The sequence below is a fragment of the Diadema antillarum genome, unplaced genomic scaffold, assembly GCF_040938485.1.
Source record: "Diadema antillarum isolate AM-2024a unplaced genomic scaffold, OU_Dant_1.0 seq00001207_RagTag, whole genome shotgun sequence".
NCBI classification, from domain to species: Eukaryota; Metazoa; Echinodermata; class Echinoidea; order Diadematoida; family Diadematidae; genus Diadema; species Diadema antillarum.
Window position 1 is genome coordinate 100360 of NW_027272000.1, and position 13221 is coordinate 113580.

Below are 13221 nucleotides of genomic sequence, written 5' to 3' on the forward strand. Positions count from 1 at the left end.
TCTACCAAGATAAAGCTTCTCAAAGAGACACTTTAAAAAAAAAGATACCCTTTGTAGTTTTTTTCAAAAATAAATCTTGCAGTTTTGATTAGTTTTTCATAAGATGAATACATAGATGCAGGTAGTTATCCTTGATTAAGGGTGTGTCATCATCACCATACAATTGCCTATAAAGTACTGTAAACCACTTTTATTTATCAAACAGATTAACTTGATGTATTTTGAGCTGTTTCAGTGGTAGCCCAAACAAAGAAATACATTTAAATGACACAATCATTCAAAGTTGTGTGATACTGATGACTAGTTTCTACCAAGATCCCTACCACAAGAACATAATAAGAAAACAAATAGTAGTTAAGCAGAGTTTGTTTGTTTGCTTGTTTGTTTGTTTCGTTGTTTTTTTTTTTTTTTTGGGGGGGGGGGTAGAGGGGTAGGGGTAAGGGGAGGGGGGTAGGGAGAGGGGAGGGATGGATTTGACAGAATGGATTAACATAAACCAGCAGAGCTTATTGGATGAATACTTACCATTGACTTGTGTGCATTGCGTGCATTCTCTATAGGGCTCACACGGGTAAATAATTCCCCATAGAGACGTGTATTAAAATTCAAATTTCACAAAAAAAAAAAATCTGTAAAATAGCTGGAAGAAATGAGGTGTTTCATCTTCACTAACCTGAATAAGTGAACTATACCCTAGCTGCCATCCATCAAATTTGCAAGGCAGATTCTTCGGCTCAAACTCTGTCCAAGGGGTCCGCAAAGCCAGACTACGAGTTCTTGTCACTCAAAATATCACCTATTTTCCGTACACGTACCCAATGAAATATGGTCCCTTCAAATTCCTTGAGAAAAGCTTTCATTATCAAACCAAAATGCAGTTTATAGAGGAATTCATACTCAATATCTACAGCTATTCAGTTTTGTGCCAACTCTGCATTAATGATTTTTAATTAATTTTTTTCTTCATTTATTTTGGTATCTTTGGTACGAATTTGTGAAGGGATCTGCACGGGACATTCCATTTTATTTACAGGTGTGAGCCCAATACTGGTTCATTTTGTACCTATATTCTGGGTCACAGTATACCTTGGTATCCGGTTGTTTTTACATGTGTACTTTGATCCGAGTCCCTTTACTTCGGATCAAGACTGTTTGTGCTAACCTTTGAATAAAACATTATGCAAAGCGTCCTGCGGGTGTATGATAATTCGTTAAACTTCAGACGAAAGTGATCAAAATACTGATTTTAGTATGCCTATACTTCCAGCTGTATTCAACACAACTCGCTTCTAAAGGAATGTTCACTGAAAGTGTTGGGGAGCGCCTAAAAAAGACTACACCATAGCATCAGATGAGGTAAAAAAAATGATAATCAATCGATTGTTTCAATGTTTTACAAAATGAACCAATTAAATTGATATTAAGTTACATCCAACCATAATTGAAAGTTGTGGGAATCAACTCCCTATTAAGTTTGCTTTGAGCATGTTGACAACTAGAATACGGAAGACACACAAAAGGACACCCGTCACTACACTCGGGCATACTGTGTGAACACTTTTCTTTCAAGTTCGAAATTTAGTTCACCAGGCTGTGATTGGTCATAAACACTTAATACTATCGTGTGTAAATAATCCCATGGACAGTAAAATTGGAGAGAAAGAGTGATATTATTGCCTCCTATATCTGACCATGACATTTTATTTCACTGGGTTTTCTTCGGTGACATGATAAGAGCTGATACGTCGTTACCGTCATAACAAATGATAAAAAAATAAAATAAAAAATCAAGTTCCGCAGTGTGCTTGCAGTGATAGGTTTTGGCTGCGTAAAGGCCACTCCAAAATTTCCTATACAGAACGTTTCGAAAATGACAGGAATCTGATAAGAAATAAGGAAGATTATGACATTTTTAGATTTTACATTTTTCGGAAAACATTTCAAGATCAGTCTTATGAATTCAAATTCAAATTCAAATGTTTTATTTCCAAAGCGATATACATAACGCTAGTGTTAACATGAGTTCATAATATTTAACGAACTTTGAATCACATAAGTTTCAACAAAACATGCATACAATTATAGTGATATCAACTTTATTTTCAAATAAATAAACAAGTAAGCAATACAATTTTATTTTGTAACTCTATATGGAAAAGAGGAATTCACAAGAGAAGCATAGCTTGTAAATTTTGTGAGGAGATGTCGGCATCTCAAGATCCGTCAAGGACTTCATGCATGAAAATTTAGATATCATGACACCATGAATGTTCAAATGAGCATGCTGATGATGTCATGCCTTCACACTTTTAATGGATCTTAGAAATTTGGAAAAATTATTGCTTTTTTAAAAAAATAAAAAACAGGTGTAAGCATAATATTCCATACCAAAATATATCAGAATTAACATTTGAAGAGTTTAAAACAAAACGACCTAACTCCATTTTGTTAAGTTGAGATATCTGTGATTAAAGCTGCCAAAGAAAAGAAAATATGATAAAATATATAAAGATTTTAATCATAACTTCTAGAATATTCCTTGTTATGTCACAATTAGTGAGGTATTACTGGAAAGGTTTAATTTTGCTCTATCTGATGATGAACCTACTTTGAAATGTTTGAAAATAGTGCTAAGCTCAATTTTCAATAAAACACTTCATTAGTTGCGTGCATTATGCTGGGTGAACTTGCAGCGTCTTATGACGTTCCTAAAGTCGACAACTAAAAGGGTCTTTAACACTCAAAGCAGGTCTTATTGAATGATAGCGTATATTTTATTATTTAGTCTTAACGAAGATGACCTGTTTGTGGTTGTATTCTTTAAAATCTGGTCAGCAGGTTGTAAGCCTTCCACTGTTAAAAGCTACGGAAAATAAACAATCATAAATCGCGCGGTGCACGGAACTAGTAAAAAAACAACAACGTCAGGAACATGGACAGCGAACGAGGGAAACAAGCGAGCTGAACAAGCACAGAGTTTATGGGGTCGGCGAGGAGCGAGATAGTTAATAAGTTAGCAACACTGGGCGAAGATCAACCAGTGAAGGCTTATCGTTGAGTTGATTCAATGATTAAACACAGCTTCTCCTCCTCGTAATCGTTTCTCGAACAGCAATAGTAATATAAGCGCTGTCTCGGACTCTTAAGTGCATTCTTCGTCTTAGTAAAGCCTTTAGAAACAGGTTGGCTATACACGAGTGGACTACGCGAGTTGCACCTCTATAAAGTGTATATCACATTACTATTGTAGCACCAAAATCTCAGTCAGACGCAATGGAATTGCACGGCGCCAAACTGCAACTATATGCCTCCGTTTTGGCAGCATTTTTCACAGTAGCAAATGCAGGACTTGGTAAGTGATGATGGTTTCATTACGGAGGAATTGATTTATCAAACTCCAGAGGTAGAGAATCGATTTTTTCTAATCTATTCATCCATTTTCTGAAAGTGTATATTGCTTCTCCATATTTGAATTAATTTGGATTAGATTCGCATACATTTTAGCATCAATAAGGGACATATCCTACAAATTGATAATCATACACCATCTGTGACAATTAATAAGACGAAGTAGAAATCATGCAAGGTGACAAGAATGCTTTTAAAAGTAAGGATTATGGTAGCTCAATGGTATGGGCTGATTGACTTGACAGAACTGTATGATTTTTTTCTTCTTTTGTAACTCAGGGATATTTAGTGTAATACAGAAAACAAACGTTGAATGCAACAGTAAACGTATATATTGGAAATCACGAACCCATCGCCATTAGCAGGTGCTTGAAATCGATGGACGACTTGAATTTTATTCAATTCAAATCAATTCTGGTCATTTCAAATCCAATTTAATCTTAATATTCATTTCTTTCTCGACAGAATATTCAAAGTAACGTGTCAAATTGGACATGCATTTTATGAGATTGAAGTAAAGAGAAAAAAGAAATTTAGGAGAGGATATGCAGGGTATCTATTTTTCAAATCACATATAGCAAAATCAAACAATGAGATATGATATAATATAATATGATATGATATAATATGATATAATATAATATAATACAATATAATGAGATGAGATAATGTAATGGGTGTCACTTATACGATAGTGCTGTCAGTCGTAAACCTATTGCATGCTATATCTTATAAAATGATGTCTTCCCCTAGTAGACACTTAGGGCATTATTTACCATTTGCAGATGAAATACATACCCAGCTTTAGTGCTTCAAAATAATTCTAAAATGTGAGTTAAGGATAGAAACAGCCAACATTGATTATATAATGTTTATATAATCAATGTCAAGTATTGTTGATTATACAAAATGTGAACAATAGTTATCATAACATTGTTTCTAGAATAAACGGTCTACAGTTATGGTTTATTTAGAAAATGTTATATCTCGTTATGTTTTAGGTTTCATTGCAAAGTTTTTGTATGGTAGCATGTTTTGTGATACAACTGACATTCACATATGCATCAAATGCGATAACTTGTACATTTTGCTCCCAATAGTAAACAATGCCTTTGACTGAACACTGAAAAAAGGAGTTTCTTGTCAATGCTTTCGTCATAAAGTATATTTTATACAATCACCTTTAAAATTCATCGGTGTTGGGTTTTTGCAACGCCAGTCACCATAATCTGATTAAAAGAAAAAGTATATTCTCTGTTTATCTCATTTATACATAAAATTCAAATGAAGATTTGCGTATAGGACAATAAGAGAATGAACATAAAGATGCATTTTCTTAACAAGATTCAAGATTCAACTTTATTTTCACTTCCATCAAGTAAACAAAGAAGTTATATACATTGCATATGTACAGGATATTTATAATAACTCATCTATGCGTATGCTTGTGATTGTAAAACATACCATTTTTCTGCAATATCCCTATGCTAGCTGTAAGTAAGTCTAATACACACGGTAGTTCATCTTTGGCGGTAAAAGCTATAGTAGTCATTAGACACCTATCCAATAATTTAATAAAGGTTCCCTAAAAAGAAAGACAGAAGGTCTTGGAGAAGGCACAGTAACTCGCATTTAGGTGTATTATGAGAGTATGGAGTATAGGCTGAGCAATTACATTAGACCCTCATCTAACGCTATACCTTGACATCACGAGTGACGATCGAAATTAATGTATATTTGGATAGGGCCCCTTCGCTATCAGAATTTTTATAGTGTTCAGCATTATTAACGTGGTTGATGTACAAAACAAAAACAATAACAAAACAAGTTCTTCGTTTCATAGGATTGAGAATAAACAATATTCTAGACTTTATGACATCTTATAAGATTTCCTTAATGTACACTATCGATAATTATAATCATGCAAATATGAATGAATTGACATTAATATCTATTTCAATACGTTGGCAAGGATCAGCAGAAATACGGTATTACGACAGTGTATACCTCTACTGCTTGCAAGTGCGATTCTCTTTTCACCTATTATGTCATTCTGTACACTCTAAGTATGGGTACCATCATTACCAATAAATTTGCAATCAAATGTAAAAAAAAAAGAATGTGTTGAAAACCCGTATCGTCTTTATAATCATGTAGGCCTATGCTTCATACATGCTCTTAAATGCGATAAACTGTACAAGACGAGCAACCTGTTGTTATAAAGAAATTCAAATTACAAATCACATTTTCTTGCTCCCTGGACATATATTTTGTTTTCTGTTTACACAGAACAGAACATCAAAATTAAATTTTCTATAAGCACCTTATTGTTGATAATTCCGCTATTACTTTGAAATCCCAATCTCCAATTCTTCAGTTTCTTTAGTACTCAAAGTGAATGTAATATGCTCGGAAGTATAATCTGCCAGATCGATATCAGTGAAACCAGTAGGTCCTATCTAGTAATGATTCTCTACCTGTTGTCAGACACCTGTACCTCATTTTTTCGTTCTCGCTATTGTTGCTGTTGTTGTTTTTGCTGCTACTGTTACTAACTCCTAATGCCAATCATATTTATTTCATGTGTGCCAATGCATCGTTATCATAATGAACAAGTTAACATTTCATTCAACTTCATTCCATTCCATTCCATTTAATCTAATTTCATTCTATTCCATTCCATCCCATTCCCATTCTACTTCATATCATTTCATTCCATTACATTCCATGCTATTCCATTACATTTATTTTCATTCAATTTCCATTTCCAACAAAAGATATCATACACACTCGTAAACACAATGCAATTGTGTGAATACAAAGTATTTCAAATATTTACATCAGCATCTCGCGAACTGTTATCATTAACATTTGGTAATCTAACAAACTTCAATCAAGCCTACTGTGCATTAGGTAATCAACGTTGTATAAAAATGGGTAAGTATTAACTATTGCTAATGCCTCTCAATGTATAAATGGCCACCCAATGAGAACACAACAAACTGTAAAATATTGTCACTGAACAAAAAAAAAAAAAAAATTGACCTACATTATATGCAATGGGAAGATAAGTTGTAACTGCTGAAAATGCACAGAGTATAACTTTTTATTTCATCACCATCGTTTGTACTGTCTATGTCTCTCTTCACTTACTTTTTTCAGTCATCTTTATTTCATTCATTTCGGGCGAGCATACATTACGCATAGGGTTTGTGGATGATCTCCCCAACTTTGGGTCACTGTGTGTAACCAATATAGCCGCTGAACGCTTATCTGCAAGTGTTAGTTTGAACTCCTTGTTTGCTTTTTTCTCCGATATGCGCCACCGACAGGCTCAGATAAGTCGGCTAATCATATTGTGACCACGCCCATACTTCTTCGGCACAGATAGGATAAACCCGTGTACTGAAAAATCTGTAACGTTAGAATGACAGGACTTTAGTCTGCTTCAGAGCCTTCTGCTTTGAATTTGACCGCCCTCAACGGCCTTGCAAGCTAAAGTGAACCCTCAGAACACCACCAATTATACACTAATGTATTACTTTTCCTGACTAATCGAAATGATCATTTGCAGAGAAATGAGAACTTAAAGGAGACTTCCGGATGATTTTCAGATTTTTACATTTAAACAACTATAAACCTGTTATACTGAGAACAGAGTTTCAGAATTTATGATAATTGGGATGAATAATAAGAACATATTCGAAAATTTATAACAAATTGAAATAAGCAAGGATGATGACATGGCAGTGTCACCATAAGAGTTCATGAGTTGTGGCTCAAGGAACCAGAACAAAGGAAGAAGGCATGCATAGATTATGCACAGGTGAACTCGCAAGCAAGCGGCATAATGGAATTACACTGCTACATTTCTGAAATATTATGTGAACCTCCTATGTCATCATACTTGTTCAGTGTAATCTGTATAAGATTTTTCAAAGTATTATTTTTCTGCTCAAGAAACATGATAAATTCTACAAATCTATACATGGAGCTGTTAATTTATGTACCATAATGATGTGAAATTATGAAAATCATCTGGAATGCACCTTTAAAAGAAGTATGGGCAGTCACCGATGCCCAAGCGATATCCAATGTTAACGTAAAAGTAAACATCACAATATGAAATAGTCGATTCGCATGCGGTCTATGTGAATAGGAGCCAACATTTACCGATGGACGGCACTAAATTCATTTATTACGAATGATTAGACCCTACACCGGGGACTGTGTCACTTTTCGATTCGAGCAATATGACTTTTCTGATGTATTTTATATGCATGTGTTTATTTAGGTGTATGTTTTCAATGATATATATGGGGAAATTATAGTCACAGAGAAACAATAAACAAAGACAATCAGAGAGTGAGATTTAGTGGTTTTGCCGTGATATTATACATCGCCAACACTTATTAATCCTAAATGCATATGTATCGACCTATATTGTATATGAAATAAAGAGGAAAGAAATCAAGCTCATGCTATCAATACCGAAAGTTTGACACATAAATTTCTAGGCGACTCCTCCCTTTATCAAGTGTTCTTCATATTAAAAGGGAAAGTCCCCCGAAAATTCGTGCGTCAAAATAACATAAAGTAATAGGTATAACAGTATGAGCTTCAGTTCTGTTCTATTTTTGCGCCTACACGGGGACTATAATATATGTAGGCCCTATATATACATATATGTATATATATATATATATATATATATATATATATATATATATATATAAACATGTTGAAAATACACGTATTGACTCCACGAAGAAATGAAGAAACAAACCGGTAATGCATTTTGGCCAATAAAGAATGAGCTTATTCGACTCAAATTGTCAAGACTCCTGAAGAAGGAGTAGGCCTATTATGTAGGATGCCGAAAATTTGAGTTGAATAAACTCATTCCGTATTGTCCAAAAATGCATTACTGGTTTGTTTCTTCATGACATATATATATATATATATATATATATATATATATATATATATATATATTTATTTATTTATATATAATACTATGATATAACACATATTTTTTTATTAATGTAAATGTGAACGTATATACAGGATATTGCAGTACACCAAGCGGCGTACAATGATGCATGTAACAACATCGAAAAAATTTGAATCTCAGACAGTTTCGAAATCTCATGAAATCTACTTAAAACAATGTCGTAAGAGACAGTGTAAGATCAAACTAGTATGGAATGCATGCTTACTTTTATAAGGAACGATTTAATGTAGTCTAAAAATGCTATTACATTCATACTATACGTATACAGTTACATAAAAATGAATCACAATATGGCGATCAAAAAGAGAAGTTTGCGGTAGTATTAAACAATGTGTACGTAGGTCCTTATCCTTTCAAGGACTACATATACATGCGCAAACTTCTGTTCTTTATTTATATCACCATGCAAAGTTTAAAAAAAACACACAATAATCGACAATCGGTAAATAACATACGACTTAAAGACTAAGGTGCATAAGTATAGGAAAAAAATCATAGAAAGCATAAAGGCTCAAACAAACATCAGTTCAGTTGACATTTATTTCTATTCATCCCAACAAAATCAAGAGAAAAGCCAAAGAACATCACACATTATCGTTCATCATTTCGAAAGAAAAACATTATAAAAGGATCATGAAGTATAATGATTATCAAACTTTACTAATCTCCTAAGATAACCAAGAATAGCAATGTACACTTTGGAAAGTTGACCAAAAAAAAAGTAAATATTAGAATTAAAACAGTGGCCCCTTGAAACGAAAAGCTTGCAAGACATGTGGGCCACTTTAAAGACGTATTATAAAGTAAATATCACACAAAATCGTACCATGTACAACAGGTAAAAAATAAAACGAAACAAACCTCACACTACCATTACAAACTGTAACTATCTTTTTAATCCTAACAAATTTACATATTTTTTTCTTCTGTATTTCTTCACCAGGTCCCTCAACGGACAGCCCATGGCAGAAGAATGACACCATTGCCTACAGCGTTGTGGTGGGCGTGGCTGGAATTGTATTTGTGATCGCTATTGGTCTCTACTGTCAACTGCAATATGTAAGTCATGGATCTTCGTGACTTTGAGATGCAGACAAGGGTGGGCGGAGCTATAAAGGGCGGAGAGGGTGGGGAGAGGGCAGGGTAAACTAGGAAGATAGACCAATGATATCTGTCCGCTTGAAGAATGAATAGGGAGCTTTAGATTTTCGCGACGGGGACATTCAAAGGAAAAAAAAAACATGTTCTGAACATGCGCAGAAGCGCGCGTCAAGTCGATCTATTTTTAACTTCGTCGTCTGAGTTTTTCTCTACACGTACTGAGCTATTTTTACGTCCGCACAGTTTGCAACGTGGAGAGCTACTTCATGCACTAATCATATGGGGGCGCCATTTTATTTTTTTCAAAACGTTCCGTCCAAGCGTAATCTAAAGCTACTTTTCAGCACGACGCAGGGGAGAGGAGAACGTCCACCGCAAGCGTCGTCTCAAACGTCCGCGCCTCAAAATCTAACGCTCCCTAATCTCAAATGCTGCAGACGCAAGTTACACTTGATTAAAACAGACCTAGGAGACTCAAAGAAACAATTGTGTCGTTGGGAAGTCTCTTTGCATATACATCGAAATTCATATAGATTGATCTGAACTGTGACGATCAATGTCTGCATGGTGTACACAAATTCATACATTTTGCCATGATATACGTGTGGTTATATATTCAATTCAATCAATTCAATTCAATAGTTATTTATTTCCAACATCAAAAAGAAAAGAAAAAGTTGGCATAATCCAAAGTGATGCAATTTTTTCATTTTTCTCACACACGTCTGATAAAGGATTTTTTTCCAAATACAATATAAAGTATATGCACGAAAAAAAAAAATAAACAATTCACTTTGCCATGGCAACAAAAATAGTATATAATCACAATGATGGAAAACAGTGTTCCACTAAAAAAAGCCAAGCTTGTAAGACGTGGAACACTGGAACAAAACTACAACAACACCAATTCAACCAATAAAACATATATTATTCATTTTAAATTCTTCTATATACTGTTGTACATTTACTCATTGATATATGATGCTGATACTATGAACAATACTTACTAAGATTTTAGAATGCAAACATATAAACTATGTAACATATCACATTTGTGGCACAGACACTATGAGGCCAGGTATGCCAGGAAAGTTGAACGGAAAGGAAGATATGCAATCGGCCACAAAAAACATAACGACAACAACAACGACAATAACAACACAGAACACAGAAATAACAGAAATTGAGGAAATGCACTCGGACAGATACTGGACAACGAAGAACGAGGAAAGAAGAGCAGGGAAGAATAGAGAAGGAAAAGGAGAGGGAAAAGGAGAGGGAAAAGGAGAGGGATGCATGGAATAGGTCTGTGGACACACTACAAAATCTCAAGGACAAGTGAAACATGACGGGGTTTTTCATTAAAAAAATTAACTGGTATACATACAAAACAAATATCTTTTTAAGTTTATACTAAATGTAGTTAACTTCACAGATTCTTTTAAATCATTATCTAAGCTATTCCAAAATCTGGGTCCGGTATAAACAAATGTATTTTGAGTGTGTACAGTTCTCACTAGGGGAAGATGAAATTCTTTAGATTGTCTTGTGGAATAATCATGTACGTGGCTGTTACGGTGAAATAAAGAATGAAATATTTTGGGTAGATGGTTGCAGTTGTAATAAATTGACCAAGTTGAAATAAATACAACTCTTTTATTTTCAGAATTTTATGTTCAAGGAACAGCTTATCAGTATGTGCTCGGATATGAAGGTTAAAAACAATTCTGAGCGCCATCTTTTGCAAAAGAAAAAGTTTATCTAACAATGTCGAATATGTATTCCCCCAAGCAAGTATTCCGTAATTCAAGTACAGCAATACTAAACTTGAATAAAGCGTCATCAAAGCAGAAGAAGGAAGATAATATTTCAATCTATTCATTATGCCTATGTTACGTGTATTTACATTACAAATATTGTTTATATTACACTTCCATGATAACTTATCATCAACACAAACACCTAAGAATTTAATAGACGAAACCTCTTCTAGGGGAGTAGTGTCAAATATAACATTACCTGATAATCTATCAAAGGAATTACTGAAAAACATATACTTTGTCTTCTCAATTTTCAGTGACAATTTATTTGCATATATCCATTGTGAGACATTCTTGAATTAATAATTCACTGTACTAATTAAAGTATTAGGGTCAGGGTGGGAATAAAAAAAGATTGGAATCATCTGCAAATAATATAAAATAGAGTTTATCTGAAGATCTATAAAAATCATTAATGTAAACTATAAATAACAGGGGGCCTAACAAACTTCCTTGCGGAACGCCACATTCGATTTTCTTCATAAAAGAATCAAAACCGTTCACATGTACATATTGAAATCTGTCAGATAATAACTCGTGAACCATTGCAAGGCTTTTCCGCGAATACCATAATGGGATAACTTAGAGAGAAGTATACCGTGATTAATCGTATAAAAAGCCTTGGAAAAGTCCAGGAAGATGCCTATTGTATGCGAAAAGTATCAAGTGCATGTGTAATCTTTTCCACAAAGGTAAGTAAAGCGTGGGTGGTGTTGTGATTTTCTCTGAATCCAAATTGAAAATTCGTAAATATATTACTCATCTTGAAAAAAATTTACAGTTCGGATATATACTATTCTTTCCAAAATTTTAGAAATTGAAATTAATAACGATATTGGTCTGTGATTATTGACATCATTCTCCTCCCCTTTCTTATGTATAGGTATAACTTTGGAAGTCGTCATCTGATCTGGTACAAGCCCAGTCATAAGTGATACATTAATAATATATACTAAAGGATCTATTATTTGAAGAAATATATTTTTAAACAAATGATTATCGATTGCATCACAACCTGGGCTTTTCCCTTCTTTCAAATTGTAAATAATATCAATAACTTCTTCATTATACGTAGGGTCCAAAAACATAGTTTTAGGATTAGGTATATCTAAAAAAATCATAAAATATATTCTAAGGAGAATTCAACAAAATGACATTTAAGTGAAAGTGGGCATTCCATAGACTTGTTACTAACATGAATGAGGGTATTTTCATTCCCCCTGCTTTCTGAAAAAGGCGAGTTTAATGCTCTTTCAATATTCCTATAAAAAAAGAAAAGAAATAATGCTATGTAAAATTTTCTTTATATTGATATCCTTGATATAAATTTGCGTATATTCAACCATACCTGTTAGCATTTGTCAAACATTATGTGTATAACATGTATTTTGTGAAATATCATGTTAGCATTGTACTAATAGGTGGGTTTGCATTTTAATCTTTCTATCATTGCATGTATACGACCATGATGACATACATTCATTACTTTGAATTGCTAGTACCTGATTAATATTTTAATATTTTCTGTATCTACGCCTCCAGTTTCAGCGAATTGGAAAGATCGAGTTAGCTGCTGAGATGGCTGCTAGCGAAGCCATAGCGAAGAGACAGGCCGAGGAAAAGGCGAGGCAAATTGCCGCCCAGAAGGAGCAGGTCAAGAAGGACATCGCAGCACAGAAGGCCAAACAGAAGACGAAGTAGGCACAGTTCAAAGGTCAAAGGCAACGTGAAAGAACACTGAATCTCACGCAAGTCCCTGCCATGCAAACTGAGTTATATTTGAAACCAAACGCAGAATTCGGATCAATCAATTTTTACAACAGTCGTCAGTTTGTTTACCTGTGACATATCCTACTCTCATTTCAAGCGCAACTTGAA